This window comes from Rattus norvegicus, chromosome 1 (assembly GCF_021556685.1).
Source record: "Rattus norvegicus strain SHRSP/BbbUtx chromosome 1, alternate assembly SHRSP_T2T, whole genome shotgun sequence".
Lineage (NCBI taxonomy): Eukaryota > Metazoa > Chordata > Mammalia > Rodentia > Muridae > Rattus > Rattus norvegicus.
Genome location: NC_141534.1, coordinates 236,896,477 through 236,913,159, shown reverse-complemented (window position 1 = coordinate 236,913,159; position 16,683 = coordinate 236,896,477). Strand labels below are relative to the sequence as shown.

Genomic DNA, 16,683 nt, shown 5'->3' with positions numbered 1-16,683 from the left:
GGGGGCAGGCCTGTGTGCTTTCCAGCTATGGAGTCATACACATCAAAATAGCTAGAAGACAAGGTTATAAATATGTATAACCGTTATCTGCTAATTAAAAAGAATGTTTTCAATTTTCAAAAAGTATAGGAAAACACCAGCAAAAATAACAACAAAAGGAAATAGAGCCGGAAAAGAGGAAAACTGTTACATAAGACTAACACACGCTCCTCCCCTATGGGTAAAATTCCAAGGCCTAGAATTAGGGTTCTACATGGCGGCAGTTTGGGGTGATGGTTCAGAGGGAGCCTTTACAATCGAGTGCATAGGGTGAACCTTTAATTTCTTTTTAAATTTTGGGCTCTTGAGTTTTCATCTCGGTCTCAATTCGTTCATCTGTAAAGTGGGGGAAAAACATGAATATTTCAGAGAATCGTTATCAAGACAGAATGAGATAACACAATAAAATGTTTAGCATAGTAGTAGCTCTTGACTTTGGTAAATTTATTCATCATCTCTATTTACATTTGTGAAAAGTGCAATGACAATTGCTTCCTAATTGTGCATCCATAGCTTGCCAAACACATACTTGTCAAACTTTAAACTTAAACATACGCAGCTCCATGTCCCTTCTATTCTGCTTCTCCTGATGTGTCGTAGATCCCAACACAAAAGAGCTTGAGCTATCGTCCAAAAAGGGGGATCTGAAAGTGAGCAGAGATACTGTTTCTAGATTGTCTGTCAAAATGTGCAATGGGAAACAACCAATACCAAGACCTAAGACGAACTGTGTATCAAGAGCCTTTCTTCTCAATAATTTAAGCTCTTATCAGCAGTGGATAAAAAGTACTAATTAAAAAAAAAGCTGTATATGATATTTTTACCCCAATGCATTTTTTTACATCTAATGCAATGTACATAGTATAAATAAGTAATGCAATCAAGTTTATCTTTGAAAGAAAAAGTTAATAATCTTACTGGAGAATTGGGGATAAATGGTGCTCTTATTGCATTTATTATAAATCATACCAATCAAAGCTCCTCAGTCTGAAATGTGTCCTTCGAATACACTTAAGTCCTTCATGGCCCTTCTTAGCATCTATGTTTTATATAGTGCCTGATGCAGAATGTAGAATGTAGGACCGGCCAACAGCCATGAGGATCTTCTATGAATGAATACTCTGAGGCTTTCTAATGTACGGGACACCTGTATGCTCCATTCATGGGTGTTTCATTTGGGAGGTTAAGATTCTAGGTGGCTGGCTGTGTTCAGGATCTTTGGGACCTAGAAGGGCTTGTCTCACTCAGCATGGGGGTGACAAATACTTGGCAGAATAGGCTCACACTTAAGATGGTAGAAGGATGTCCTCTAGCTCTGTGAGACTTCAGAATCAATGAGCTGTATGAGGAGTGATGAAAAGAGTTGGACACCAAGTGGACAGTGGCTGTGGGATGCTATTGGAAAGAGGGAGGAAAAAGTGGGGACCAGGTAGGTTCCTGTGGTGTCTCACCTGAACCTGCTGTCAGAAGAATTTCTTCAAGGTCGGGATCAGATGCTGGTAGAACATGGTGTAGAGACTGATGACACAGCCAGCATCCTTGATCCTTGAGAAAGTTAATTCTTATTTTGAGCCTGCATTCCTAAGCTTGGCATCTAGAACTGGTGAACAGAGGGTCCTGGAGGGTCCTGGTTAGCTATGGGCTTTGGCCCCAGGGTCTTATCCTTGTTCAGAACAGAGGCTGAAATCTTTCCATGTGCATCAAGCTACTTTTCCTGCCTTCGGTTTTTATCAGTCACCCTCCCTTTCTCTAGTAATTTTGATGTCTCTATGATTGGTACTTTCTTCTTAGCTTTAAAACATACAGGTCTCTTCAACAAAAGCAAGAAGAATAAAATCCAGGAACTCGAGCGGGAGAGATGGCTCAGGAGTTAAGAGCACTGACTGCTCTTCCACAGGTCTTGAGTTCAATTCCCAGAAACCACATGGTGGCTCACAACCATCTATAATGGGATTCAATGCCCTCTTCTGGTGTGTCTGAAAACAGCTACAGTGTACTCATATACATTAAATAAATAATTCGAAAGAAAGGAAGGAAGAAAGAAAGAAAAAAGAAAGAAAGAAAGAAAGAAAGAAAGAAAGAAAGAAAGAAAGAAAGAAAGCATCACAATGTGGGTAGATTTGAAAAGTCCAAGGACTCCCTTCAAGATCACCTTTCCTTTGAGAAACCTTATGAAGCTGCCCTCACCTGCAGCTGAGTTGGGATTCCTCACTGTGTCTCTAGAATTCTATGCATCCTTCTGCATAGAGTAGCTGGCTACCGGCTGGCATCCTGGGTTGTATCCTCCCTTGTCTCTTAGTAGCCCACGAGTTCGGTCAGAAATGGTGACCTACCTCTCCTCTCCATCCCTGTGCTTATCCTGGACCATGGGCTTAGAAGATGCTCAGTGTGCCAAAATTTCTCTTTTCTACTTATTGTATTAGTCAGATTTTTCTAGAGGAAAGGAACTGATAGCAGACAGAGAGATGGAAAGATGGAGGGTAGTTATGGAAAAAAATGTACCACAGGGAATTAACTAGCTGGCACAGTTATGGAAGATCAGATGTCCCCAGAGCCAAAGGTGGCAGGTTGGAAAGTCAAAAAAGCTGCTAGCATGTTTCAGGGCCGAAGACCAGGACAATCTTGGAAACAGGACTCTTTTCTTCTGCTTTCCTCTTCTCTCCATTTCTCCAATGGGGCATCCTTATACTCCAGAAGGAAGCCAACCTTCCCTAGGCCAATGCTGATGCTAATGGCATGTAGCAACGACCTTGTGGGTACACCCAGAATAATACTTTACCAAATATCTAGGCACCCCATGTTTTCCCCGAACATATAAAATCATCTATCATCCTGGCACATCATATTTTCCAATACCCATCACAGGTTCTATTTTGTTCTATGAAACATTGATCTCAGCTCTCAGAAGTCCCTCTTTCAGCTCCTTCCAGCTCTATGGTCTGCACTGATTTGAAGCTCAATTACTGTTCCCTTCTAGTGTCCCATGTTCTGTGAGCAGGTGGAGCGGTTTGCTAAAACGCTAAGTTCTTCATATGCTCGACTCTTGTTAGGTCTTGTTTTGTCAAACATATGCTCCACTGCAAGTGACTGGGAAACAGAGGGAGAGGAAGAGGAGCTGAGAACCCTTCAAGAGTGGGTGGGAGGTCCCAATGTCCCCCTCAAGGGTTCTTCCTCATTTACTTTATTTAAAGGTTCCACCAGCTGCCACAGACTCATCAGCTGGGGCATATGCCTTTAACTCATGACACTTTCAGGGGCATTTAAAGTACTTGACTGGCAATTGCTAATATATATTCTCCTTTTATCACTTTGGAATCTGGCAATGGGCTACAGACCCATACCAAGAATTGTGAAAGATTCAGTAAAAGCAGTATAATAATGACCCAAGGAGTTTATATCTCAAGTTAAAAAACAAGAGCAGCATTTGTGAAAACTCAGAACAATAGGTGAGAGTTTTAGGTAGATCTTATATTATGTGATGTCGATCAGCTCTGGAGGAAATAGGAGAAAGAACAAACCTCTATGAAATATATGAAGTTGCTTTGTCCATTTGTGTTGGAGGTGGAGTACTTTATAAAGAAAAGAGACTTGTTAGGTTTATAGTTACATAGGATAAAAATCCAAGATCAGTTGGCCCTATCTGCTAACTTCCTGTGAAGCCATCCTGTGGGGCCACAGCATAGTGGATGACATCTTGTGGTAGATGGAAAAGATTCAAAGAGGAAAGAGAAGGAGGAGGAGGAAGAGGAGGAGGAGGAGGAGAGGAGGAGGAGGAGGAGGAAGAGGAAGAGGAGGAGGAGAGGAGGAGGAGGAGGAAGGATAATCATATAACAATAAACGGAAGATTGCATAGTGTCCAGGGTTGCTCGATAACAGCCCACTGTGTGAACTAATCCCAGTATAACCCACCCATTGGAGAGGCTGAGGGTGAGACTTTCACCTATTAAACAAGTGATTTTCAACCTGGGGGTCACCCCTTCAGGCTTGCATATCAGATATTTCCATTTGATTCATCACAGTAGCAAGTTTACAGTTATGAAGTAGTAACAATGTAATTTTATGGTTGGGTCACCACCACGTGAGGGACTGTGTGACAGGGTGGCAGCATTAGGAAGGTTGAGAATTATTGTTCACCACTCTCAACCCAACCATAGAGAGGCTTGGCCTTTGGTACCTGCATCTTTGTTTGGTTCCTCTGTAGCCTCATCAGGTGACCAGGTAGTGGCCGTGCAGTACTTTCCAGAAGGGTTTCAGGGAGCATGCTTCAGGGCGGCTGCCTCAACGGGATGCTATGTGGTTTTCTTTGCCTTTTTCTCTTCTGGTTGCCGGGACCCCCAGACAAGATGCTAGAACCCCAGTAGCCAACGTGAGGCTGGAGGCTATGTGCTAAGAATGGTAAAACAGAAAAGATGTGAGCCGTCCTGGTTCCTGGAGTCTTTGTAGAGCTGCCCTCCCCACCCCGGACTGCTCATTTCCGGATGTCTTTTACATGAAAGAATAGATCCGACCGGTGTGGCTTTAAACCTCTCAACAGAGGTTTTTCTTTTCTTTTGGATTTTCTATTTTATGTAGCAGAACATAATCCTAACTGAAACAGATACGAATTAATTTTTGCAAAAGAATGAAAAGAAAGTATTGTCTTGAACTCGAGGCAAAAATTTTTTTTTTTAGTTACAAAAGGGCATTTATACTAATATCGGAGGCATGAGTGAGAAATGACTCTCAGATCTATTTGGTATTACGAATATAAACTCTATCCCATTTTTCCATTTTCTTTTCCATCACTCGGAATCCTTCCGTGATGTGTGGCTTTGGCTTGTCTTCCCATGCAAGGATGATTTTCCTGTAAATTAGAGCAAGAAAGAAGAAAGCCTTGTAAATCACCGAGCTCACTTAACTCGCCCATTGTCCTCTCTCGGCAGGAAGCCTACAGGTTGCCTAAGAAAATGGCTGCTGGGAATGCAGCCCGGAGGAGAACATGGTTTTGAAATGAGGTGAGAATACGTGAAATTAGTGTAACAGTAGCCGGTGCCCGTTCTCAGCTCACTCTCCTAACTTAAAATTGAGGAAATTACTGAGAAGAGGCCTTTGTTTTAAATGAACCTGAGACAAGGCACATCGTTTTCAGGACCACATTAAATTAGGAGGAAGGAGGCCCCTGGGATGCTCAGTCAGACTCCCAACTCTTCTGTCCATCTCCCTGCAGTGTAACCCATCAGGCCACAGGGGGGACCATTTTGTATGGTGTGCTTAGAAAAAAAGGCCCTTTTTAGGGCTGTAATAATTTAGAAAGCCACTCACCCAGAATATGGACACCAAAATTGTGGTACAGTTCTAAAATTCTGCAGTTGTCTTCTAAGAAAAGCCATAATTCATTAACAAAATCAATGAATCAGTGTGTGTGTGTGTGTGTGTGTGTGTGTGTGTGTGTGTGTGATGACAATATCCAAAGTAAAGAGCAGGAGGGTTTGGAAAGCAACTAGCCCTACTTTATGGGGTTTTGGGGGCGTGGGGGAAATGAGCACAGTGGACCTTCTAGACAGACATTGTGGTCTGCCAGCAGCAGAAAGAAACCTTGGGAGGGAATCCCTGTAGGAATACCAACTCAGAGAGGGTCATATGGGCTGGGCCTGGGAGCCTCCCTCTCCTTAGCTGGGAACACTAGAACAAGAGTCTCAGAACTAGCATTCGGAGACCCTAAGATAGAATAGCAGGATACTTGATACCCCAGGCTTAGAAGTCATCGGGTGTCCCTTCTCTACCTCGTACTTTGTATGTAAGGCTATCACAAACTTGCACACAGTCTCAAAGGGATAGACATACATCCATTGCTTCGGTGGTACAGGACCAAGGTTGCATTGTATGAAGCATACGTGAGATGGGGCCTGCTATGTTACCATATGGGCTGTTCCAGGAAAAGCACATTACTAGGAGGGGTCAGGAACTTTATCCGTCTTCTAACCAGCGACAGGGCCTACCTTTGTAGCACTTGCTCTTCCAAGCTGGGAAGGCATCAGGAGGGAAGAGTCCACGCCCACTGCATGCTGGTACCACAGGCGGGGCTGAGTCAGAGTCATAGGGCTCATGAGCCTTGCAGAAATGAAAAGAATCAAATATAGTCACATTTCCAGGTTCCAGAACATTCAGTAAACTCTGCGCTTTTCTAAAAATAAAGTGGTTTTGAGGAAACTGCTCTCGCCTGCCTTTGTCCACTGAAAGCCAGGCCATCTTAAACTCAGGTTTCCATGGCAGTGGGATTCTGTGTTAATGCCTTCCTGCCACAGTCAATCTCGAGCCTTGGGGTGGGAGGGCGAGGCAATGCATGCTGGGAGCTGGCCTCCAGACAGCGTAGTCTCTACTAATGCCATACTGACATGAATTCATATTGAGGTGAATAAAATTCCTGGTTTGGATATAAACAAGGCCGCGGGAATAAAAATCATGTTTCAGGGGTCTGTACTACCAACAGAAGGCTGGGGTTTCCTCAGGTGTCCCCACTGCACGTTCACCTCTTTAACTTTTGCTGCAAGCCGTGTGGATCAGATTCCCTACCCTGAAACCATTCAAAGGTAGGCCTCTCCTCACTTTACCACTGCTGGTAAGGACCCTGTCAGTGCTTTAGGGAACAGAACAGTTCAGGAGGTAGAGGGTGGCAGAGGTGGACAGAATATTTCCCGCTCCATCCTTTCTTCCTGGGTCCCTGATTTGGGGTTTCACTGTTACTTGGATTCCAGAGAATAATGTTTGAGCTCTTCTGTTTCCCAGAGCCCCAAATAACAACAGTCTCATTGGACCCCGCAAACAACCTTTCTCTCCTCGTGGCTTCAACTTAAACCAACTTAGTAATAGATGTTGGTAGAAAGCCTACCCTTACCAGGCCATTGGATGTCTCCAGACATAACTGATCCTCAAGCCCAGAACACAAATTAGACCCAAATGCAAATTTCTGCTACATTTCTTAAAGTGAAAGAACACCTTAGTGCTTTTCTATGACGTAGGCGGGGCTGATACTGTGTGACATCCATCTTTCCTGGAGGTCCAAGGCACTAAATGAGAGCATGCTGAAAATGTGGGGTGGGACAGGATGAGCATCCTGAAAGTCAATGCTGGATCTCTTTGGAGTGACTTTCTGATGACAGGTCACCATTGTTGGCCAGGACACTCTAGACAGTAGATGCCTTTCCCCTCTCAGTCATCACAGCATATTGGACTGGTGCAGCATTTGTCACCCTTTATAACACCACTTTAAATGTCAGTCCTCCCCACAAAATGTCTCTTGTGCCAGCAAAATGCCTGGCATAGGGAAGGTACTCTATAAATATTTAGGGGTGGACAAGTATTGATGGCCTAATATGTCTCTAATGGAGGAGGCCTCCTCCTATCCTAAAGGATATTTGGGAACATGGGAACATTTCTGCTTGTCACAATACTTGGAAGTGATATTCTTCTGTCTTTAGTGACCAGAGCCCTGGGCACTGAGCATCTTAGAATCTTTTCTGCTTCTAAGGCTGTTATTTCTCTGAGAATAACTGCAAGTAAGGTCACATAAGTTCCCAGGACCTAAAGCCTCCAGATTCAACTAAGAACAGTTTAGTTACCTGCAACCTTGCTGTTTGAGTTTTGGGGTCTGTGATGGTTTGAATGAAAATGGCCCTCATAGGGTCATAAGCTTGAATTCTTAATTTTCAGTTGATGGGACTGTTTGGGGGAAAACTAGAAGGTGTGGCCTTATTGGAGGAGGAGGTGTGTCACTGGGGTGGGATTTGAGATCTTAAAAACCCTTGCCATTCTTAGTGCTCTTTCTCTGTCTTTCTGTCTCCGTGTCTCTGTTTCTGTGTCTCTCTCTGTCTGTCTCTTGACTGTCTCTCTCTCATGCAAGCTCTTAGCAATGTTCTGGCCCTGTGCCTGACTGCTTGCTGCCATGTTCCCTCCAAATCCTTAAGCCTCCTTAAAACTTGTTATTCTCTAAGTTGCCTATCATAACTTTTAAAAAGCTTGCTGTTCAATGCCTGCTTAGAGTAAGTTTTTATAAAGTTGCTACATCACACACAAACACACACACACAAACACACACACACACACACACACACACACACTATTCTGATTTCTGTGAGATCCATTTCATATTATGTCCTTTCCACATCTCCACGTAGGTTGCATAGTTACGATGTTTAACGACTGAAAAATATTCTCCTGCTTTTATATGTCCTCTCATCTCATTGCAGATTGAGGTGGTCCTCATAAATATTCTTTTACAAACAGTTTTTCGTGCTGCTGCTTTGTCAAAGTAGCACGAACATTGTGCTTCCTGCTCAGACTTTCCATGTTTATTTCCCAAAAGGTTGCTATGATCTGTGGTGCCTTCAGAAGCATGTGGGAATCCAGCTTTATAGCTTTTAATGACATGTTTCTTTTTAATTAGCAGATTCAGGTACTGAAGGGGTGTCTCAGTCAGTAAAGTGCTTGCCACTCAAACATAATAATCTGAGTTCAGATTCTCAAAGCCCATGTAGTGATCTGAGAAATGTATTTGTAATCCTAACCCTGGGGCAGCAGAGACAGGAGGATTTCCAAGGCTTGCTGACTGACTAGTTTGGCAGGATTAGTGAGTGCTGCATCCATTAAGAGATCTTATCTAAAAGATAAGGTGGAAGACAACAGAGGAAGGTGTTTGGCATTGACATCTGCCTTCACATGCATATTTGTGGACACACATGTTCATACACACATGAACACGGATCCACATACAAAATCAACATACATGCAAAAATTAGTGTGTATAAAATGACATAATGAAAATTTAAAAATTTGAATATATTTCAGCGTCAAATATTGTTTTCTATACATTTCTCTTCATACTTCTATTTCCACTGTTCATATAATCAAACATTCCCCTAAGCACACTTGTAGTACTATACTTGTACATGTTCATATATAGTAGTAATGAATGCTTCTCATTTGAGTTGATGTGTTCTCTCCAAGAGTGAAAGACCATCTAACAAAAATCCCAAAACCACACATGAGATACCTTCTTTTGGGTTGTTGGCCAGGGATGTCTAAGAGACACCCAAGACATACAGCAATTGCTATTGGCCTTGGTTACTCCCTAGAGGGGGAAGGTAATGGAAGGTAATCCTCTATTGTTAAAGACATCATGTACTGTGGAAACAGGACCAAGAGGTCCATGAGCTGGAAGTACCTGGATGCCCCTCCCTGATACCTCACGGTATCAGAAGTCACCTTCCGAAAGGAGGGACGCAACCAACAGCCCTACCCACTTTTGACATATATGTACTTCATCGACCACAAGCTTGGCATGTAAACCCTATGAGAGCAGTAATGGCACATATATGTAGGTGGTAACCAACTTCTCTCTAATTGGACTTAAGACCAATTCAACAAGAGGGATACCATGCCCAGAGCTGGAAACTACCTAACTAATCAGTACTGGTGAAATCATGGCTATTGTAGGAAAAGCTATGGCCACTGATTTGCTCAACCAGCACAATTCCTAACAACAATCTGCAAACATTTGTCTTTATGCTGACAGATAAGGGCAGTCTTCACACCTCATCAAGGAAATGGTTCTTTGCAGAAAATCACAAATAATCAATTGGCAGAGTTGTGATGCCCAGTCCCAGTGGATAAATCTATAAAACACTCAGAAATTTAAAGCTTAGGGAACAATGAGGAGGAGGTGGTGTGGAAAGATTGGGAGAGACAGAGGATAAGGGAGTTTGCACTGAGACTGTATCTCCTAGAAACATCAGAAGCTACCTGAAAAGTCTAACCAACATGAGCTGAACAACGAGGACATCAATGAACAGGCCAAACTGCATAAAGGCAAGTCCACAAGAACTCAACTTTACACAAAGAACCACAGGCAACTGAGGAAAGCTGGGAATAGGAGAGGTGACCTTCACCAGGGAAGAACACACCAAGTGGTTGTCTATTGCCAAAGAGTCAGCCTTAAAAATATACAAGACACATTATAAGGACTTAGCTGGTTATATTTAGGGATACATATGTACATACAAATACATATGTACGGGTTGTAACAACTGAGGTGGGAAAAAGCCATGAGTTTGAAGGAGAGAAGGAATACACACACACACACACACACACACACACACACACACACACTCATATATATATATGGAAGTACATATATATGTATATATGTGTATATATATATATATGCATATATATATGTATAACAACAAAAGAACAGTGGGCTAATGCAGGGTCTCTAGATCCACTGACTCTGACAGAATAACAAAACAGTGGGTCAAAACATGAGCCTCCAGATTCACTGTCTTCTAACTTAACTATGTTCTAATTAACACATCTCTTTTTTACCTGAGTGGAGTAGGGTGGTCTTGGATGGTTCCTAGCTCTAAAAGTAAATTACTCCATTCAAAAGACACCAAAGTCAACTGTATACCATATGATAACTTATTGTTCCCACTATCAGAATAGCTAAATATATGGATTTTGCAATCAATCAGAATATCTAAATACCTGAACTCTGACATGGAGGCATCTGCAATTCCTTTCTCCCTCTCCCTCTCCCTCTCCCTCTCCCTCTCCCTCTCCCTCTCCCTCTCCCTCTCCCTCTCCCTCCCTCTCCCTCTCCCTCTCCCTCTCCCTCTCCCTCTCCCTCTCCCTCTCCCTCTCCCTCTCCCTCTCCCTCTCCCTTTTGGTTTTGTTGGAAGCGTCTTTCAACGTAGCCTAAGATCTCAAACTCACTATTCTCACGTCTGATCGTTCAGAGCAGTGTCATGACAGGTGTGTGCTTCCATACTCAGCTGGAATTCTTCACAGATTTCAGAGAATCTCATGACTGCAGAGGCAGAGGGAAACTCTTCATCCATCCCCTACATCCTTCCCACTCATTCATCCAGCAGATGTTTCAAGGTGATCTAGAACACCCTGGCCTCCATTACAGACACTTTGCAGGTATCGATGAAGACAATACTGTTATAGAGGCTCCATGGTCAGGTGGAGAAGGCTGAGGGACATAGTGCTCCCGGGAGGGGCTTGTGATACAGTCAGCAGCACAGTCAACCCCCATTTAGGAGGGCTCCTCAGAGGAGGAAGAGTGGGAGCTGGGACTTACGGGAAAGAAGAGGAAGGTTTTGCCAATAGGATGATGGGAGAGTGGGTTGAAAGGACATTTTTGGCATGTAGGAAGAGACATTTGGACAGCACGGAATTATATACAAAGGCAATTACTGATAATAGTAAGAAGTCAGGTCTCTGGAATGTATTGTGCATTGGGCACAAATAGAGCTGGACAGATAAATGGGGGTTAGACGGTAGGCTGGGCAACAGTCTGGTTTTGTTTCTTTCTTTCTTTTTTTTTTTAAAAGTCTTCCTGGAACTGGGGAACTGGGATACAGCAGAGAGTCAGCCAGAGGGTTTTAAGCAAGGGAGTGGCATGGCTGGAGAATTTTCTTTTCTTTTTAAAGATCACTTCTGGGAATTTACAAGTGCCATTAGAATGTACTCATCTCAAAGCAGGGGGCTCATTTGGTGAACACAAAGATTCTGGTTGGGGGCACTGATTGCTTTAGCTCAATGCAGTGTTGAGTGCCATGGTGTCCCCTATGAATAGCAGGTCTCTGAAAAGTTGGGAAACGTAGGACAAGCTTGTTTTTAAGTAATGTGTTTCAGATAACATACACAGTGTTTTTCCTTCAAACTCCAGGGCATCATTTCCGGTGAAGCACCTCTACATTCACAATGGGTCCCTTTGTGAGTCGGTAAAAAGTACAGCGGATGAAGTGTCGGGGTTGGATAATAAGTCGCATGGTCCCATTATTTCATGGGGTGTATCACAGACCCCATGGCAGAAGGAAGGAGAAGACGGCAGAGCCATGGTGTGGCTTCGATTCAGACAGAGCATGCATCCACCCCACGAGGTTTTTCACTGAGGAAAGCAAGCCATATGCCAATTTCTACAGTCAAAATACTGCTGCCAGGATGGTGATGTAAGTCTCATGGCAAACTCTTGTGTGCAGCTAGTCTGTGCACTCACGGCATTCGCATAGATAGAAATCAGTTATTAAGGAAAGTCTTAACTAGTCTTCGAGGGATGAATCAGGTCCAGTAATTTTCCATCTGTTCTTGACTCTGCTCCCGTAACTCGCCAACCCCACCTTGTATTCTATTTCAGATCAGTGACCCTTGCCAGGTATGTTCCCTGGGCTTTGGCTTCCTCAGTTTTTATTGACTGATGATTGATTGACTGATTGATTGATTGATTGATTGATGGTAGGCTCTGGCAAGTGCTTGGAGGATGTGAGGAAGGGAACACTCTGGGCACACCCTCCAACCTCCTACCCCCCCCCCCCCCCCCCCGCTTCTGTTAAGATCTCTGAGTGTAGCTACAACCATCATTAGGCTGCTTCTGGATACCAGCTACCTGTGAGCGGTTCACACTTTCCAGGCATTGTCTGGCTTTACTTATCTCAAAGCTGTGTAGGGACGGGGACTTATTCAGATGCACACAGTCATAAATGTAGGGATTTAATTATTTTTAAGTCTCTGGTTATATTAGTGGACTTTAAAGAGTTTATTAAGAGCATTCAGCATAGAATGATCCCACCCAAAGAATGCTTCATTTAGAAGCTTGTATGCTTTGTATCGACCCTCTATTGATGTCTTTGATATATAATAAAGGAAGCACAGTTTTAAATTTGGAAGGGAGTTGATAGAGGCACGGAAGAAAAAGGATTTGATGGCACCCAGACAGTTTTTTTTTTTTTTTAATAAGCACTGAGTGAATGGGCTAGTGACAGGCTCTGAGACAACAGAGTCACATGATGCATTCCCCTGAATTATCAAGAGGATTTTGCTTCAAGGTCTAAGGGGAGAGGAGCAGAAAGGGCTGGTTTCTAGGGAACAGTTTGTTCATCCTGACTCAGTGTGTTGCTGGTCTTGCAACAGCTGCTGCTAGGGAAGTACTTTGGAACCAGCAGTGCCAAGTGGTTCCTTCTGGTGCAGAGGAACCCTGGAGAGCTTCTCCCCAGTGTCTATCACCTCAGGGCAGGCCAGCGGTGCTTATGGGAGTCAAAATGACACAGCTTCCTAGGAGGGGCCTTACCTAAGGAATGTAGTGGCACTCGGCCACTCTTGCTCCTGAGGGTGGACCATAGAAACAGAATGACCTGGATTTCTGTCCCAGCCCAGTCCCTTATTAGCTCTGTGACCTTGAGCATGTTATAATGTTGTTGGCTCATAGTTGCTGCATCTGTAAGGTGGGGATTATAATGTCTTACTGGGCAGCAATAGAAGGACAATTCTAGGTTTACAAAGGCCCTTAATGATGCACAGTCTTGGTGATAATAACAGTTATTGTATTCCTACATGTGTAAACTGATTTTTAACTCTATCCTTCCACCTTCCTTCCATAGTCCAGGTATCTGTTCATGCCATTTTCTCCCTACATAGACTAAATCCCTTAATCGAAGAGAGTGTAAAAATAGCAACACCACACATCAACCCTTGTCCAAGATTTGATAACCAGTGAGCAGCAAACACGCAGCTATAACACAGCTTTCACTGTTTATCCTGTGGTCCTTTCTACTCAATTAGGAACACCACACACATGGCAGCTTGGTGTCTGAGTTCTTCCTCGCCATCTCTTTCCCCCAACAGTGGGAGAGTGTGTTGATTTTCATCCATCATTTACCACCCCTTAAGTGTTTTGACATACTGTTGATAATCTGTTTTGTTTTTTTGTTTTTTGTTCTTTTAAATTCATTCAGCACTTCTGAGGGAATCAAACACTGTGGAAAAAAATGCTTATGGCTATTCCAAGACCTCATTATGGTCAGAGGAAATGGACTTGTGGACGGCACCTTCCACACACAAAGGCCACTGAAGACCATGGTGCACCAGGAACCTCCTACCAGAAGGAGGCAGCATAGTCTGGTGGTTGGCAGCATAGACTCAGGAGTCAGATGGAATCCCTGGGTTTGAGGGTCAGCCCCTCCCCTCTACACTGTAATTGTATAGATCCAGTGAACTCTGTATCTCTGGTTTCTTCACCCAGGATGGAGGGATCCTAATAGTTAATAGTACATGATAGTGTCCTTATGCAAAAATGTTGAAAATGTTAAATGCGTAAGCATGTTTAGAGGTAGCCATCTCTCATTAAGTACAGATCTGAGCAGGATAAGGGCAGGGAGTCTGTGTAAGAGAACACAGTAAACATTTGATAAATGCCATTTCTTGTTGCCCGAAGAAGGGGAACGAGCAAAGATTACTTATTACTGAAAAGCTGGGGCTTGAGGTTATTTGTGAAATAGAATCAAGCTCTTTCTTCCTGTTGACAGCCAAAGCAAAAAAAAAAAAAAAAAAAAAAAAAAAAAAAAAAAAACAACCCCAAAACCAAAACCCTCATAGGTCTGCCCCAAACTCAATGATCAGCATCCTCACAAGAGGCAGAGGAACTGACCCCAAGGCTGTCTGATGATTGACTTTCTGGGGAGGTCGGCCTGTCTGAGTGGTGCTGATGGGCAAAACTTTGGAAAAAATCCTACCTCTTACAACCTGTGCGGTCCAGCAGTGGGGCAAACAAAGAATGGTGTATGTGATGTCAGAGCTCTGACTAGAGCCCAGGACTGCATGTCTCTGGGTGTGGGGGAAACGGTTGACTTGCTGAATACTTGATTTCTTTCCTAGCCTTCTTTCTCACTAAAGGATACTCACAGGGCTGAAGTCATGAGGCCATTTCCCTACCTTGATGGCTCTATTTCCTGTGCTAGGCGAGATGATCATTTCCCATTTAGCTCCCAGCCAAGACAGAAGTTCCCCAGGCAAAAACAAAAACATAGGGAAAAAAAAATTCCTCCTAGCCAGAATGAAACACAAAAGTCCTCTGCTTGGCTGTGGTATTTTGAAGAGTGAGCTTGCTAGAAAGGGGCATAGCATGCTTGTGAGTTTCAGGGACCCTTTATGTTGGCATGGTCTGTGTGAATCAATCTGTCTGTCTGTCTGCCTGTCTTTCTGTCTCTCTGTGGATGCGTATGTAAGATGTATGTGTGAATGTGTACGTGTATTTGTGTGTGAGTGTTCATGTGCACGAGCGCATGAATGAGTATGTTTGTGGGGGTGGGGACTGATTTAAAGGAGATTGCTATTCCTCAGACAGGGTGGAAACTCATTTTCGTTCGGAATCAAATGCATTCAAGGCTGGATAAAATGAAAAACTTTATTCAGCATTTTCCGAAAGAAGCCACCACAGGTCTCCCTTTTCAGCATCGGGGACCGCAAATGCCACCTAAGCCACATAGGCTGTGCCCATGCACACACATATGTAATTTTTAATATCCTCATATGGCCAGAATGGATTTGTTCCATTCAGTGGGAAGCCACAACATTTATTACATCTCTTTCTCAAATAAACCTCAAAGCGAACATTTCATCTTTCCTCATGTAATCATCATAAGGTAGAAAATGAAATTTTCCAAACCTAAAAGCATGTTGCTAAGAGCTCCGGGGCACAGCATGTCACTTCTTACTTTGATGTGTTCATGGAGGGGGTGGGGGATGCAGAGAGAGAGAGAGAGAGAGAGAGAGAGAGAGAGAGAGAGAGAGAGAGAGAGATTCAGAGACAGAGACATACAGAGAAAGAGACACACACAGAGAGAGAAATTCAGAGACAGACAGACAGACAGACAGACAGACACACACACACACACACACACACACAGAGAGAGAGAGAGAGAGAGAGAGAGAGAGAGAGAGAGAGAGAGAGACAGCACAGCACCTTTCTTGAGGTTTTCAGTAAGCTTTTTTATTTTTTAACTCCTTATAGAATGACAAGATGGAGCTGATTAAAGGAAGGCAAGGGAGGTCCGTGTGGTGTGCCAGGCCACTTCAGAAACAAGCATTCCAGTAAGGCGTGTACGAGCTCCTGTCGGAAGCAGGAACGATTTCACGGCCCCTCTTGCATATTAATGAACTGCACGTAACCCCAGCTTCTTGGTACAGATGCAGCCTTTCGGGAGCTGTGCCAGAATGTAGCGATAAATACCAGCTCGAGGGGAAATACATTTCATGATAGAATTAGGAGAGCAGCCATCTGAGACGTCCACAGAAACCAGCCCCCTTCCAAGAAGGTAAGTTTTCTGGGGAGCAGAGCACTGGTGGCATATCGAGTGTGGGGTGTCCCGAGTCATTTACCTGAATCTGGTTCATGGTTATGAGCTCCATCTTCAACTGCCACACTGTCTATATAAGACAGCATCCACCGGAAGGTCAGACTCAGGTGAACTGATGAACATTGCTATTTTCCTGGTGTGAATAACCCCGCCCCCCCAAAACAAAACAAAATAAAACAAAAAACATGCTTAAACATATAATCCTCTTTGCTTTTGTAGCAAAACAGCCCTTTTCGCCTCTTCTCCTCCACCCCCAACCTCCTGTCAGGTGCCGTGCTTTCACATCTTCCTGCAACCTGTGGGAGCATTTTTAGACAGAAGGCAAACTCTTGGCAATTCTTTTTCTCCCAGAGCTTCTCCAGGATCTGTTCGCTTCTCACCTCCTTGTTCCCCCGTTCCCCTTTGCCCCATCTGCAGAGTGTAACCGTCACTCTCTTCTGTGCTCACCATCTGCTTCCAAAATTCCTATGAT

At 43.7% G+C, this 16,683-nt stretch overlaps 1 long non-coding RNA gene across 2 annotated transcripts; it reads right to left on the bottom strand.

The window, feature by feature from the left end:
• Positions 1-461: 461 nt before the first annotated feature.
• LOC103691317 (uncharacterized) lies at positions 462-6,330 on the bottom strand. Of its 2 annotated transcripts, XR_015653133.1 has the most exons (5): positions 6,243-6,297; positions 6,018-6,129; positions 4,214-4,882; positions 1,491-1,584; positions 464-683 (listed from the first exon to the last, which is right to left on the bottom strand). It is a non-coding gene; the product is annotated as an uncharacterized LOC103691317 (long non-coding RNA). The 2 variants fall into 2 exon arrangements; XR_015653132.1 differs by lacking the exon at positions 1,491-1,584 and having other exon boundaries at positions 462-683; positions 6,243-6,330.
• Between the last annotated feature and the right edge of the window lie 10,353 nt (positions 6,331-16,683).